This window comes from Pteropus alecto, unplaced genomic scaffold (assembly GCF_000325575.1).
Source record: "Pteropus alecto unplaced genomic scaffold, ASM32557v1 scaffold50, whole genome shotgun sequence".
NCBI classification, from domain to species: domain Eukaryota; kingdom Metazoa; phylum Chordata; class Mammalia; order Chiroptera; family Pteropodidae; genus Pteropus; species Pteropus alecto.
The window spans coordinates 5,836,802-5,853,987 of NW_006431918.1; the positions used below are offsets into that span (position 1 = coordinate 5,836,802).

Consider the following 17,186-nt stretch of genomic DNA (forward strand, 5'->3'; position numbering starts at 1 on the left):
AACAAAGAATGAGTCAAAAATTGAAAATTTTCATAATTCTTGACAAATACTAGCATGAGTTGACATAGGGGGAGTGACAGGTAATTTGCTAAAATATTTAAGGGCCCTATTAATTTTTACAAGGGCATCTGTTAATGTGTTGAAATGTAAACCACCATCTTTTGAAGCATCAGATATATTGCCTTTGTCAATTTTCTCTCCTTCAATTGCCAACACAAAAACACTGGCTATGGACCAGATGAGAAATGGCCAGACGAGAAGCTAGTACGAGCAGGAAGTCATGTTCGAATGGAGACCTATTCTACAAGTGTTACATTTATTATCGCATATTTTTGTGTTATAACAGCTTATGCGTGCCTATGAAACCTCAGTACTGGAACTGGGAGATTAAAAAAGAAAACAAGAATACCTATACTGATTAAATACATAATCTGCTCATCAAATATAAAAAGCAAACCGAATGCTTTCTGCCTTATCTCAGTCTTCGGTTTACTCATCTGATAAGTATCTTTTGGTGGTATCTTTTCAAAAGTGTCCACTCAGAAATGATAGAGTAGTGCTCCTATCTTACCCAGTAGAGACCTAGAACCAACAGAAATAAGTTTTTTGTAGTCAAGTCTCACACTTTTCTCTATTAAGTACACAGATGTGCTCTGGGAAGGGCAACAGGAAAGGTACCAACACCCCCCACCCCTTGGGCCAACGAGACAGTCTACAAAGTATCTGTAAATTCAAACAGCTTGTTGGCAATAGAGCCTCAATGAGACCACAGAATATCTGGACTCTTTCTCAGGGCTTCATCTACTTCTTCATGTATTCTCAATCTAAGCTCCTTGATAACTAAAACCAGCCAATGAAAAGTGAAAATTCTCAGAAGAGGAAGGCATACCTGAGTGTGAAAAGCTGAGTTAAAACCCCATTGACTTGGTAATACTGGCAATATAAAAGTCCTATGTAATTAAAATAACACCATAAAAAAATGAGAGGTTCTTGAGCAGGAGGAAGGCAGAAGACATGAAGATATCGGGAACACCATCGAAAAAGGCTGAGAAGAATGGGCCCAGAAACGTTACGGGATCTTAGAAAGGAGAGTGTGTGTTTTTGGATGTCATATTAAAAGTCTGGCAAACTATCTTTTCTTTGTTAAAATATCCAATCACATCATCTTTCCAGGTATTTTAACTAATGAACGAAATAAATAACTTTATCTTCTTCATCTTCCCTGCCCTCGTGATAGGCCTTACTCAGGGTTCTTCCCATCGCTGTTTGCATAATCCCAAAAAGCATTTGAAAAAGGTATGTACTCCATACGTTTTTAAGTTAATATTCAAAATTTCACTGTAATTTTAAGTGGATGCAAAAAAAATAATAATTTCTGGCAATATTATAACTAAGTTTTAAATAAAACTATGACATCGCTTTTAAATGTATCTATTCTAGTCTAAATTCCATCACCATTTACTTCCCACATACCAACATCCCCTTAAAAAAATAAATGAATAAACTGTTTAAGAGCTGGAAATTGTACATCATTTCCCTTTCTCCTTGATCTCATCTTTCCATTCCACTTTCCCCAAAGTATTCCATCCTAATATACTTTTATGCTTAAAAGTCTACCATACCTCTTTGCAACAAAAGTCTGTAAACAATTTGAGATTTATGTATTTGACCAGAAAAACCAGTGTTAAAAGTTTCTTCCAAATTGAGTGAAATATAATCATTATTGTAAGGACAACACTGACCAAAAGAAATATCACAAATTATTCAATATAAGTAAATTTTTATGGGTTATGTGTGTCTTAATGACATGGATGGGACTTTCCCTCCCACAAGCTCATTCTTTGTAGATTATTACTTACTACTGAAATAAGATAAGATTCCACATGAAATCTATTTTGTTTAGCTCTTATAGATGGAAACGCTAAGAAAATGTGTTCACATAAATAGGTTGATGGAAATGGAAAGATTTTTCCAGCAAAGAATAATAATATGCATCCATGGGTGCAATACTCAATCTACCAGCTGATCAATTAAGTTTTCTTTCTTAAATTTTATTGAAAGTAAAGAACAGGAAATTTATTTGCAAAAGGATCCTTTACGCAGTGATTGGAGTCACTCACTTTCTCAGCAGCCATGCCAATATTTTAATTATCTCTCTGCCTGGCACCTTGATGATTGACGCAAGGTGAGAGGTGTGTCTTCCCTTTAAAGAATGGTAATTCCGAAAGGGGAGGTGTGAAAGGAAAACCAGCAGGCTACCTGGCCACGGGCATTTTCTCAGGCAGGTCCATTTTAGGACTAATTACACTGAAGATCTAAGAATCTGAAATTGATTCTCTTTAAATTACAGGTGCCTGCACGTCCCTTGAAAAGGCTTCAAACTACCCCCAGGTGTGTATTCTCTTCGATCTGAAGGCCACTGCTCTAAGACTCAGGCAAGGATAGACCCCAAGTTCAAAGACAGATGGGGATGAAAGGAAAGCACAGGATAAAGATTAAGAAAAAGGTACCCTTAGTCTGATTCTAATTTGGGCTGTTTCATACACATATTCTTTAAAAAATGAGAGTCGGGTTACAAAAATCTTAATATAAAGATGAGTGTTTTCAAAAACCTTCACATCGTCAAATGGGCTTCCATTTTAAAATGAAAATTTAGCCTTCTATGAAATCAACACTGTCATCCCTTTCCTGACAGATCATAGGCCAGTTTGCAAGCTCAAAACAAGGGCACCATAAAAGCAGCTGCTGGCCAATCACAAAAGCAATCTCCATGCAGCAGATTTGACTTTGGCTTCCCATATTCTCAATTAGTGTAGGGTGGGGCTAGTAGCATTAATATTTCCTTTCTTAAAACTCTCCAGGTGATTCTAAAGCGTGGCCAGGGTCGAGACTAACTAAACTAATTCATACCTAAATACTGAAATTCATTTTTAATTGTGGAGGGGTGGTGTATATTTCTGATGTGAAGATTAACCCAAAGTTTACCTATTTTAATTTTTAAGATGTATTATTAATTTAGAAAACATCATAGGTGGTAGAATTCTATGCAGATAAAAATTTACCATCTTTTTAACTTCTTTAAAAGAAGCCCTTTAAAGCAAACCCTGAATCACATCTCTCAATTCAAGGAAACCTTTGAGATATACATCATTAATCAATTTGTAATGGGAATCTATTCAGTGGATGACATCATCTACAATACAGATGTGAGAAAAAAGCACCACCTGAGAGAACATTCAGACAATCTAGCACATTGTTGGGTACAAAGCAGGAACTCAGCAATTGTGTTTTACGAGTTCTGAACTTAGGATTCAGATGGCACATCTGCACAAGATTCTAACTACACAATGCCAGTCTTCATAGCCTTCCTTCATTTGACTCACTGTGACTTCTCAGATTAGGAAAAAATAACATGTTCAAACACAGGTATAAATACACATACCCAAATGTGATATCTGGACATTACAATTTTTCTAATCATCCTGGCTCAAATCTTAGAGCTATCTTTTCTAAAATCATGAAAATACTATTAGCATATAGTAAACACAACACACAGTAGGCTACAAATTACAAAGTATGTCTAGATCTCACTAGTATTCACATACACCCAAACATTCCTGTATCACACCCAAACCATAACCCAGAGGTAATGCTTAGAATGTTGTCTGATTTTCCCCCTTCAGTTCCTTATTCTAACTATCATTAATGTGACTTATTCCTTCTTTCATTTTCTCCTTATGTTCTATCAAGTCCATCCTCGTTCAGGATTCACCAGTTCCCACCTGGACGATGTGTAGTGGTCTTTTAACTCATCTCCCTTACTCCAAGCTATTTCCCCCAAAATCTATGCAGAGCACATGTCATGTCCTTAGTTGCCAATCACAGAATCCACTCTACATGTTTTAAAGGCTTTTATTGCAGCAGGGTATTAGGTTATACTCCATCCCAGGATCTAGGCTGAATCATACCGTAGAACTGGTCTGGTAAGGGAGCAGTACCATCACCGGAACCACCCCAGCTCCACTATGATCGAGAAGCAGCCTCCAAGGCTACACCAACACCAAAATGGGTACTACACGCTTTGCCTGTTTTTCCACATTTCATGTGTCTTGTTAGGGGATCTCACTCAAACTGGCAGAACTTTAAGTCATACGTCTGCGCCCTAACAAGCAAGAGAGGCTGGGTAACAGAGGTTGATGAGTTCTTATGTTCTGGACCTCTGCTGTATATTTACTCTCTGTTGGAGAGTCAGGATTCACAATACAGTGAACTATCCAAATGTCTCCAGAAAGGCTGTTCAAAAGATTCTGGGAAATCACTAAATAGTAGAAGTCTACCACAAGGAGAAGAAATTCATCTTTCTAAACGATCACTTTGGCCACTGTCTTCTTCTAAAGAAAAAGCGAATGCGGCAGACATAGGGATGCGCCACGCAGACAGCGGTGGGTGGACAGCTTCCAGCGGTCAGCTCCTTCAGGGTCCACCTCAGCTATAAAGAGTCACCCATCCAAAAACATGCGCTTTGAAAGGCGGTCTATACATCCAGTGACTGATGATGATGGGTACAAAAGCTCAACCATTTCAGCCCAAGACTGGACAGCTCTGATGGGCCATAAACATGCCAAAGCCTCCTGTGGTTCTGGTCAAGTCTCTGTGGGCCTGCACTGCAGCTTGACTTCTGCCCCCTCCCTTTCACAGGCGTTAATTCTTCATAAATATCCTGTACACCAAATTCTGTCTCAGCATCCGCTTCTAAGAACCCACACTATGACAGAAAATAACCTCAAAGAGCTTCCAATTACGATTAAGGGGAAGATTTTATCCTCCCATTCTTGTTTCTTACTCCATTTTAGTCTTAAAATCTGCAAACAAAATATGAAATGCTCAGGCTCAGACACTTTGCAGAAGTTTCCTAGGTCATTTCTTGGTTAAATGAAGTCCATTCTCTTAACAGATTCCTCAACAAGGGCTCAAAGTATAAAGTTTCCTGAGTTTGTGTATGTTTAAAAATTGCTCTTCTAACTTCGATATCTGAAGAATAGCTTGGCTGGGTATAAATCCATGATGATCACTCTCTATAAAATGCTGCTCCACTGTGGCCTTGCTTTGCATGTCATTTAAGAAATGTGATTATGGCTCAACTCTTTTTGCCCTTTGATATTATTCAATCTTTTTGCATGGAGTCCTTGAACATCCTTTTCGTTTCTCTTTTTCTTTGAAGTCTAACATTTTTCCAAGAATATAACTCCATGATGATCATTTTGGGTTAATTTCCTCAGATACTGGGTGGGCTCTTCCAATTTATAGATTCAGGTCTTCTTTCATTTCCAGAAAGTTTCCTTGGCATTTAAATATTAGTACCACTGCACCATGTGATTTTCTTCTTCACAATCCAATTACACATAAGTTGTGGTTTCTTTGCTATCGTCTACTTCAAACCGCTTTCTCTCTGATCCTTTTTGCTTCATAGAAAAGTTTTAATTCCTTGGGCAAGAACTTAAGCTATCAAAATCTGGTATAACGTATCTGTCGTGCTAATGTTTGACACCCCAAACAAGCTCTCTGCTCTAGCCGAGCAATCCCCTCACAGAGTCCGGGACATGCCCTTGTTGCAACCCATTTCCAATTTGATGTCTCTCGTTCCTCTCAAGTCCTGTCCTGCTTATTACACAAGTCACTCTCTTGACATTCTGACCTGAAATTAGTTCCCTCTTTCTGAATTCTTATAATTTTATAGTCCAACTCATTTTACTGGCATAAGACATTTTAACTGGGCAATTTACAGTACTATCTTATACCATTAATGTGTCACGGGCTTATAACTCATTTCCCAAACTGAGAACCTGAATACTGAGACGTATGAGTTAACATTTTTTTCTCTTCAGTGCCTAATATGCTTTCGAATTCTAATTCAAATAATACACAAACGTGTACCCTCACGTTATAATTAAAGAATGGACTTATAACTTTAGAGTTCATTACAGACTTGTATTACACTGAAAGTATTTACGGACACAAAACAGAAGTTGTCTTTATCCTACCCGCAAGATGCCCTGACGCTTGCTCTCCAACTCTGCAGTTTGCACCCAGCCAACCCTACGCTTTCCTCCCACCTGCCACCATGGAACCCTGACCTGTTACTACTCAGCAAAGCTGGTCACTCTGGAAAAGCAGCCGAGATGCAAGTGAACACATCCATCCTGGACATCGAGGTATGGTCGGCAGTAAATGTGATGAAGGCGCAGAAGGTCACGGATTCTGTTTTTCACAGATCCTCAATTCCATTCATTGGTGGAACAAGACTTTTCATTAGAAGCAAATCTGATAGCCTAGTTAAAAGAAGCATAACAATTTCCTACTTCCATGGGATACATGAAAAAAATCATTGTTTATAAGAAAAAAAACCTTTTTTTTAACGCCTACAGCACCCGGTATTCCTAGGTGGTCTCCCATCCAAGTACTAACCAGGCCCGACCCTGCTTAGCTTCTGATATCAGACGAGATCGGGCAACGTTCAGGGTGGCATGGCTGTAGATAAGAAAATTTATATTACAACTCAGACTAAGCAAGCAACAAAATAATTATCATTCTAAGAAGCCAATATTTCTCTTGCTTAGGATAAAACACAAAGAACCAATGCATTTAGCTTTCATTATCCATTTAAAAACCAAAAGCTTCGATATATATAGTGAAAACAATATATACTGAGAAGCAGTGTTTTCCGGTTTTTCTTTCCTTATTAAAGATTTGCTTCTACTCTCAGCTGTGACTCTAGCATAAAATAGCCTTACATTTCATGACCCTTGATCACTGTCAAAGCACTTTCATAACCAGTATCTTATTACATTCTTGCAATGAGGCTGGCAAGGCACACACCAGCCTTATTTTGCTTGTGGTAAAATAGACTTACAAGTCAAATGACTTCCCCAGATCGCATCACTAGTAAGCTGTAGGACCCAGGTTCTCTGACTCCTTGTCTCTGGTCATGAAACTGAGTTAAGGCATTAATTTAATATATACCCAATATTTTTTCTAACTATTAATATTTCAGTTTATCCAACAGTATATCCTAATAGATTTTTTTTTCAGGCAAGGCAACCTTTGGTTGACCTCACAGATTGCAAGGATCTTGTCAGCTTACAATCCCTTATTTTTTTATTTTTTACACTATAGCACCTGGTCTTCTTAGGTGGTCTTCCATCCAAGTACTAACCAAGCTCAACCCTGCTTGCTTCCGAGATCCGATGGGATTGGGCTTGTTCAGGGTGGCATGGCCGTAGCTCCTAATAGATTTTTCAAAGCTATATCCTAGTAGTTGCTTTAAACAGAATTGAGTATAAAAAAAGTCTGAATTTGAAAATGACAGTAACTCACAAAATCAACTCATTTTGCTACATTTTAAACAGCTGTCCAATTGTGCCACTTTACCCTATTCTATCCTATCTAATATGGTTAATACTGTCCTAGTTTATGTTTAAAAGCTAAGTTATACTCCAAAGGGCAAGAAGAAATAACCAAATCCCTGGAATGTGAAAATTCACTTGCATTCTGAAAATGAATAAGGGAAAAAGTGAATTAAGCAAGAAAGTTATAGCAATGGAAAACATCACATGAACATTTGCTAAGTGTTAAGGTTCTTGAGAAATTTCCTAAGCGAGAAAGCACTCTCCAAGTGTGAGAAACTAAAATTACATCTTTGTTTGTTTCAATGCACAGTTTATAGAGTTTACGATTAACCTTCAGGCATCTCTGAGTTTTTCCAACTAAAAATAAATCTCAAGTATTTGGGTCAACAGAAATAAACATGGTCAAGAAGACTAGGGGAAAAAAAAGGGGGTCATCTAGCAAGATAAGACCTTGCAGTAACTGGCTTTCTAGAAATTCTGTGTCTAGGAACAGGGTCATGGACCCCACAGTTATCCTAACAGAAGGGGATAATGTGAAAAATCAAAGATGTAGCTTTCCCAGGAATGAACATAGAGAGTTACAGCATTCCCAGGGCAGAGAGATCAAATAACAAGAAGTTATGATCACCAAACTCTCTAAGCATCCTCTAACAGTCAAAGCAATCTGCATAAATCGTCTCCCTACCAAAAGAAAGAATAATGTATGACTAATACCAGCCTCACAAAAGTCTCAGAAATTTCCAACTTTCTCCTTATCTGCAGATCTTTTCAAAGTAATGTTAGGCTGAACTCTTTCGGCAGAGTCCTATGAAATACATATTAAAAGCTTCTGTGGTTGTAATGCCTAGTTGAACACATAATAATTCATAGATCAATCAAAGTATAAGTTAATTATGTCAATAGACCTTTGTGTTAACTCCCAAAGAGTTGAAACTAACTTTATGCTCCAGGAGTTTAGGATCTGATGCATTATAAAGGCTTACTGTGACAAGGAGAATGCAAGCTGTCGACCCCAATGGCTATTTTCCCCTTCCTCCTTAAAAGAAATTCTTAACTAGGCTCATGGCTGTAGGATAGATTTTTTTACCAGAATACCTTGCAACCGAGATACAACCATGTTGCTAAGTTCTAGGAATGAGATTGTATGTTGACATTTTGAGGCTACTTCCAGGAAGTGACCTTAAAGGAAAGAGGGGAACAAAGTCTCCCGCAGCCCCTTTCTCCTCCCCTGAGGGGACATGAACTGCAGGTGAGCAGTCATTTTACACTAGTATGTGTAAAATGGAGCCACCATCTTGAAGATCACAGAACTATGGCAGCAGCTCCGGCCTGCCCTTGATAAGCAGTCTAGAGGTAAAATACTACCTTGTTTACTTCACTTCTATCTTATTTATGCCACAGGGTTTTCTGTCTCACAAAGCTGATCTAATCCTGATATACTTCTTCACCATCACAGTCGTAGTAGGGATGGTGAGAATAGCAGTAACGTCTGCATACGCACCTAAGAGTTCTTGCCACGTGCCAGAAAATATATTAGGTACTTTATATACATCATTTCATACTTGCAACAACCTTGTGAGGTGGGCATTCTAAGTCCCATCCTCAGTTAGGCATCTAGCTTGGTCAATCAGAAGTCCTAGAAATGTGGTGGCTTCATTAATGACCTATTCCCTGCCAAACCCTGCCCACCCTCACTCTCACTCTCTCTCTCTCTCACTCTCTCACACTCACACACACTCTCTCTCTCTCTCTCTCGCTCTCTCTCTCTCTCTCGCTCTCTCTCTCTCTCGCTCTCTGTCTCTCTCTCACACACACACACGCACACACAAAGTTTGAGAATATTCTCTTTACCCTTGTGCTGAAATTTCACAGTATGCTTGGTGGACCCTCTTAATCTTTCACATTGTAGGCTTCTCCCTGTCTCCTTCATGACCTACCATCTCATCCATTTTCAAGCTTCCAGAACTTAAAAAAAATTTCTTAGCCATTGATAGCTCCCTCCCCTAAACATTTCTTCATGATGGGCTTTTTCTACCTTTTAAATTTCTGTCCTGTCATATTAAATGAGGTCTCGGGAGAGGGAGGGGACTAAGTCATCCTATGGTCATTCTGGAACTGATTTTCACAATTAGGGGGGAAAGTGTGTGCGTGCGTGCGTGCGTGTGTGTGTGTGTGCGTGTCTGTGTGTATATATTTTTCTTTGGTCTCAACAGGCTAAGGTAAGTCCAAATCAACAAGACAGAAACCTCAGCAAGACCAAAGGTAAATACTTACACTTAAATTTTTGTTTTTTAAAGAACGCAATGAACTACTTAAGTGTATCCTGAGAAAAAGAATTTAACAGTTCCTGGTAAAAAGAAAGAAAAGAGGAAAAAAAAAAGAGGTTTAAGAGTTTTTTTTGTTTCTGTTCTTATTTTTGTTTGGCCATAAAATCAACATGGTTCAAGCAGGAATTGACTAATAGAAGTGCTAATGAAATCTTAGGCTTCATTAAAATAAGTAAAGTCCAACCAAAAAAAGGAAAAAAAAAAAGAAATGAATTCACCACACATGGCACCATTCAGATCTCAACTGAATCACTTTATCCAGTTTTAGCTAAACTTTAGCTTAAAAAAAAGTTCTGACCCAGTTAACATCAGAACTGAAAATTAAAAAAAAAAAAAAATGAGCAACAGTTTAACCTGTAGAAGTTAAAAAAATAATGAGGTATAATCAAGCCAAAGATGAGATTTGATAACTGTTTCTGAATCTGTGAAGAACTGTGTGTCCAACGGCAGGGTGCAGACCTGTTCTGCACAGCTTCGAGAGGCAGGCTGGGATCAGTGGCGGAAGGCCTAAGATGGCAAATGTGAAAGCTCAATCAAAGAACATCTTAACAGCACAAGAGGCTCAATCCAGGCCGTCTAGTGCAGAGCTGAACGCCCATCACCTGAAGTGTTCAAGCTGGAGCTGAAGAATCCATCGAGTGTAAAGGATGCCGTACAGGGATTTATTTCTTCACTGGCACAGAGTTGGGTGATTCCTGTCGAGACTGATACATCAGTGGAGAGTGTACCACAGCCTGGCCGCAGCCATGCCACGTGATGCTGCAGGTCAGTCAGCAGTCTGGCAGATGAGAGAGCCGGGCAACTTCTAAGCCTCCCAAGGATGACTCTGAGCTCCAACGCCTGAGCATCACTAACGGTGGGAAAGGGATAGCCCAGGACCAGGGCTCCTAAGATAGAGGGCACATTCTTGGAGCTATAAAGCAGTGAATTCAGGTCTGACTTACCCGTAAATGCTAAAGAAGGGGGAAAAAAATGACTTGTGCCTACCTACAAAAAATGCAAAGACAAAGGTTTCAGAAAATGAGAGGCAGCCCAAGTTCTCTACGTAAGACAACATTCAGAGAAAAGGACAACAAAACCAATCCAGGCTGACACACTACAAACGCAGAACCGGCTACGCTGTGCAGTATCGTGAGGTTTCTCTTCATTCCAGCAGGTTTTTTTTCCAAGAAAGGCTGGCAAAAGCTCAAGCTGATATAACTGCAAAGTTTGGAACTGACTCTCTCCGGCATATGTTCTATAAACTTCTAAATGGCAACTTCTCGATTGCCAGCATCCAACTACTAGTTTCCAAAGTGATTGAAATGGAAAAAGATGAGGGCAACTTGGGAAGGCCAGGCTTGCCCAGAAGGGCCGAACAAGAAGCTCCTGGGGACCCAGGGGTGACAGGAGCTCGACTCTTCATTGTTCGTATTCTGCATAAATACTAAGGGAGAACACATTCTGCATCTTGTGGAGAGAGAATTTAAAAGAACTGTATTCACCCTCTACCTCCCTACTTACCTCCAAACATACACACTACATACACACAATCTCACACTCGCATACTGCAGTTATCCATGTAGGTTGTACCAAAGAATGCACAGCCTCTATTCCAGAATCCTGCAAAAAACATTTTATGAACCAATGCACTAAAACACATGTTCCAGGATTTCAAATTAGACAGCAAGCCGGAAATGAGTGGGAGAGCTGAGAAAGCTGGCCTCGGCCCTTCTTGGCTCTGCTGCTACGATCCGGGCTTCTCGGCCTAGAGTGGACTTTTAGGAAAAGTTCCCAGCGCCGAAGGGCCCCTGACACTCTCTTCATCTTCTTAGGGGACAAAAGCATGTAAAGAAAAGGCCTGAAAGGGGAAAGGCTCCCTGCAGAGGACACCTCAAAACCCCTGGCTCTGTCTGGGACCCACTGAGCACTGTTTGTGAGTAAAGCAAGATGTTCATTTTCCATCCTCCTACATCTTCTCCCACCCGCCTCCTCCAACTTACATAAACTCAGAGAATGGCAGGCAGGCAGAAAAGGAGCTGCGCCTTAAATCTGACAAAATACAAAGACCGAAGAGGCACCATAACGTTTTTCTTTATTTAGTCAAAAGCTTCAAAGTGCTTAAACACTGGCCTCTGCTATCAAAAGCTTTAAGGATGTTAACGGAAGCTGAATCTTGGAGAGGTACATCTGGGAGTCCACTGTGGAATTCTTTCGAGTTGTCTTTATTTTTGACATTTTCTTGAGGAAAAGAAAAAATAAGTGTTTCTGTATTCTGTGATATATCTCTGTGAACAAAGATGAAATAGTGAAGAGTGGAGAAGACCACAGTCTGTGATAAAAACAGCCAGGCACCGATATTTGTCATCACTTTGTAATTTCGAGTCTGTGAGTTCGGCACACAAGTGACTTTCTCTTCCAGAATAGGACAAAACAGCACCGACAGGCATGTGAAACACCTATGACGTGGAAAATGCTTGGCCTGAGGTGCAGACTTCAAAAATATGCCTTTGAGAATATGAATAACATAAAACATAAGGCCTAATTAAAGCAAATTAACTCTCTAGGTAGATGATTCTATGGAGCAGAAAGTGGCAGACGGGGTCAGGGAGTCAGAGGTTTCCAACAGGGGCCAGAGGAGAGGCGCCTAAAACACAGGTGTAACAGGATGTTTGCGGCTTCAAGCAGCATGAGGCCTAACTCAGAACAAGGTAAATAAGAGTATTTCCCTCACTTGAGTCCCGTGACCTGAAGTCCTAGAGCAGATGGTTCCAGGGCAGGTAGATTCAGCAGCTCAACAGAATCTTCCCGCCTTGCCATCCATCTGCCGCCCCACCCCCAGCATCGCGTCCTCGCCGGTGTTCTTGAGGTTGAGAAACCTTCCCCAAAGTCCTCAAGCAACATTCCCTTCAAATCTGTCTTCATAAACGTCCAACCCTAAATCATTCACAAAATCAAGGAGACAACCGTGACATTGCTGTGGTCACACCACACACACTTCTGTGCAGAGGGGACAGAATCAGACTATCCGAGATACATTTCTGGGGTTGGAGGAATAGGGCTGGTCTTCCCTGCCAGGCATGGCAACCCCAACTGAATAAGATGGGGGTGGGGGTGGGGCAGTTCCTGAAAGACATAAAATTTCCCTCTGCCTCAGTGGGCCTCCCCATCCCCAGTGTAATAAAGCGGCCTGTGTTTATCTTTTGTATACCAGGCTTCCACGGAAAATTCTGTTTCAATACAGTGATCAGTGATCTGAAATGTTCTGTTTTGTTTTTCGAAGCTGTAGTTTAGGCCAAGCTTCTGGAGTAATACCTAGGCAAGTCCTATTTAATACCTTTCTAAAGAATTCCTATCCATTAAATCCACAGCCTAATCTGTTTTGATACTCTGACTCTGAATGGGATTCTCTTCCACCAACCCCCTTTCTGATTTCCGGTTACACCACCCTGGAGTGAGGCTGGCTCAGCATGCAAAGGCTTCGCTGGCACTGCAGGAATTCACCTTCACACTTCTTTGCTGGCCAGGGCTGACATCCCACTCCCTAAGCACAGGTACTGCCACATCCTTGTTAACATGCAGCAACAGTTTCCTACTGGTGTGCTAAAAGCTATTACCGCTCCCCCAGGGCCTCCTCACACCTCCCCAGGACTGAGCAACTAAAGGGTCAACACCTGGCAGAGCAGGCCCACCGCACCCCTGTCTCAGGCCAGGTTTAGAGCATCACCTTAGTCAGCGGGTTGTCAGCTCCAGGAGAACTCTCTGCTGGCAGCTCCGCCTCAACAATCCTGTTCACTAAATAGCTCTTCACACCTTTCCCTTTCCCAGCCTCATAATCACTCCTCATTAGCAAAAAGACAACTTCCCATTCTTCAGGTGAGCGGCCTGAAGCAAGGCCTATGGGTGGATGAAAGCTCCTGGAAGGGACTCTCTGGGCTCCCAGCACGCACACTGCAGCCCATGTTTCCCTAAGTCAAGGTGTCTCATTTTTTACTGTACTTTAGAACATAATAAGCAAAAATAAGAATAACAATTCACTACCAAATGAGAACAATGAACACTTTCAAGTGTTATCTTCCAGATGGCACATTGTGTTTGTGCAGTGTCATACAGGTTGACACTGGGAGCTGGTATAAGGACAAAACAAAGCAATATATGAGGAACCGTATCACAGAACCCAGCACAGACCGATTCGGTCAACATGAGCACTAGCCTTTAAAATAAATGATTTTTTTTTTATTGTGGTATAATTGACATATAACATATTAGTTTCAGGCATATAACATGATGATTCCATACTTGTACATACTGTGAAATGATCACCACAATAACTCTAACATCTGTAACTTTTTTCTATAAAAATTCAATACCGTGGAACATCTTTCTCTCTCAAATATTTTACACCAACATTATCTACATGGATGTACTGCTGGACATCTAGGTTGTTTCTAATTTATTCCCAATATAAAAAGACATTTTAAGTACATCTTTGTAAACTTATCCTACTCTTTCCTTAAGAAACAAAGTCTAATTTCTTTAAAGCACACGCACACTTCGGTATGTGCTGCCGAGTGCGTATTCTCCTCTGAAGAGTGTTTTACACGTACCCCTTGAATCCTCACACGATCTTCAGAGGGAGATAGTACCATTGTTCCAGTTTTACAGATGAGAACACTGAAGCTTAGAGTCACACAGCTAGTCCTCCAGACACAGGATTCAAACCCTGAGCCCCGGCCTTACCCACACTAGTTCTGGCTTTTCAAATACCACAATTCCTTAAAAAAAAAAAAAAAAAAGAAGAATTCTCACACCCGCAGCTAGAACGATGACAACCTCGTCAATCTCACATCGGGCTGCAGCACTTACACACACGGCTCTGTTCTAAATGCTGTCCATGTATGTACTTAATTTTTACAACAAACCACGGTAGGCACTATTGATCATACAGGGAGAAGTCACCAGCTAATAAGTAGGAAGTCAGATTCAAACTCAGGTGCTCTGGATCCAAACACATCTCTTAGCCACTGAGCTACTACCCTGACTGGAGGTTAGAAAAAAACTCCCTGACTCAGGTATTCATTACCATATGCTCCTGTGTCCACCGTCTTATCCACAGCCCTGCCCACGACCTCCGCGGGTTCCCGACCTTGGCTCATTCCTTAACGTACAGGCCCCTACTCCTCTACCAGCTGCCTCCTCAACTCCACCTGCCATCCTCCTTCCCACCCACTACTCAACCCACCCACTTTCTATTTTGTTCTTTCCTCTCCACCCCAACCCTAACCCGACATTATACGAACCCAGAAAACATTAAGTAAAAAGAACTAAATTTAAAACTCAGCTCATAAACACACAATAGTTTATGTGTCACCAAAGTCATGTGTTCCTTCTCTTAAAACTATATGCATTCCTTGAGAGCAGAGCTTCTGTTTACTACAACCTACTAGTTTAACCAATATGCTCCAGGGCTTTCTAGAACCATGCAATGCCTATTTCCTATCACCAGCATACTTTTTTTATTATTGGTCACAACACAGTATTTGTTTTCCCCAGGTCCAATTTGGTACATTTGGGACATTATATGCATAACCTTGAGACTCAGTCAATGGTTTACGCAAAGTTTTGTGCCCATATATTAATGTAATACAGATTCAAAATTGTCTTTGAAAATCTCTCCAGCTGAAGCATTAATTTGGAAAATGTAATGACTTGGAAAAGGGTGAAGGAAAAAATCAAAATTTCAACAAGCTCCCTCTATTTTCAATCCAGGGTGAATTCAAGAGAGTCATATTTTAATACTAAGCATTTAATTATAAGGATGATCTACGATCAAACCAATATGTTAATTTTAAATCACCATCATCATTTTTTGATCAAACCCCTTGAGCTAAATTATGTTTTTTTTAAACTGTTCTTTTAAATAAGCTTTAGATCAGAGTTCTCATAATTCAATATTGTATTTTCCCCGCTTACATGAATTAAGAACATTTCAGTATATGTAGATAAATGATACTATTCCATTTTTTTTTTTCTTCATATACCCATCCTAGAACAGAAACTAAAGAAATGAGGGCAAGTGAGAATTTTCTAATCATTTCAGTGGACATCATGCCCATAAACATGAGACTGAAGTCTGGACTGCAGTCTCAGCTGACACTTCTCCGTTGTGGCAGGAACTGAGGCCTTGAGAGGCATGAATCTCAACAGACACAGCAAAATGGAACGAAGGCTATTTTCTCTTGAGAGGTTCTATGAATTAAATAAACTAATATTTATTTTTAAAAAACAACAACAACAGAAAGATTCGATGTTCAAAAAATGTTAGTTCTCTGCACCCAGAATCTTAGTTTCATGACCAGATGAGATCTGCTTTACAAGGTAACACGAATCAAATGAGAATACACAACTCTGGGCTTTACACTAAAAAGTGTGATATGTCAGTAACTGTGCGGAAAAAACACAGTCTGCTAAAGCATTCTTAGTTTTTAAATTAATATTTTAATTCCAAAATGAATTTTTTTAAGGCTATAAAAGGAACACATACTCAGTATAATAAAAATTGTAGAGAGCAGAGTCAAGTTCAAGACTTGTCTCTACGGTGCTTTTGTACAAATTTGAATAAGACGCTCCCTCTGGGAGGACACAGCTCCAAGGGCAGCAGGTCAGCCTGACAACCGTGTGTGCAGCACCACAAAGTAAGATGCTCAAGTCAGTTCAGCCCCGTCCTGGAAGGTCAGAACAGACTTAACTTTTCAGGGCTCTGACTTCCATGAAAAATTTTAGGGCCCCATTCTCCAGAAAAATTAAAATCTAAATATTTAATTGACTTACTACAATAACATGCACGCTAAAGCCTCTTAATCAAGTTTCTATTTTGTAGTAGAAACGACAATGTGCTGAGTACTGCCAAATATATCCAAAACTTGACATTACAAGAAAAATACTGCAAAAGCTATATAAGTTTAGAGAACGTACTAGAAGAGCCTAAATAACTTTTGGATACTCAAAGTATTTAGGGAACCCAAAGAAACTTAAAAGAAAAGTACTCTATAAAAAAGTACTACTAAAAAGTAACCAAGAGATTAACTACATGGAATGTGTACAGAGGGCTTTTACTATAATGCTAAAAAATAAATGCGCAGATTGGAATAAAATGAGTAACATGACAAAATATTTGAAGTTGTCCCTAAACAAGCTTACAGGAATAAAAATGATTTCTTACTAACCACTTGAATAATTACAGAGGAACAGAAAACTGACACGGATCTCTGAGAAAACACTAATGCAAAAGACTGGTGATTTAATTTCATATGCTTAATACTTATAATCACCACCTACCTGATCAAAATGCCCGCAGGGGGATGCAGATTTTAAAACTCCCACAACCTAGACTCACTAGGAGATGTTTTTATCTCTTTCCCCTTTCTCCACCTGTTTCCCACTCCACTTACTTTCTGCCTCCTCTCCCCGTGCC

The 17,186-nt window shown here is 40.0% G+C and overlaps 1 protein-coding gene and 2 pseudogenes across 1 annotated transcript in view; all 3 read right to left on the reverse strand.

Moving 5' to 3' along the window:
• The window catches only part of TMEM131L (transmembrane 131 like), a 147,362-nt gene that overhangs the window by 109,588 nt on the left and 20,588 nt on the right, over positions 1 to 17,186 (reverse strand). The gene's annotated exons all lie outside the window — the stretch shown is intronic.
• LOC112475209 lies at positions 6,417 to 6,536 on the reverse strand (annotated as a pseudogene).
• Positions 7,165 to 7,282, reverse strand: LOC112475152 (annotated as a pseudogene).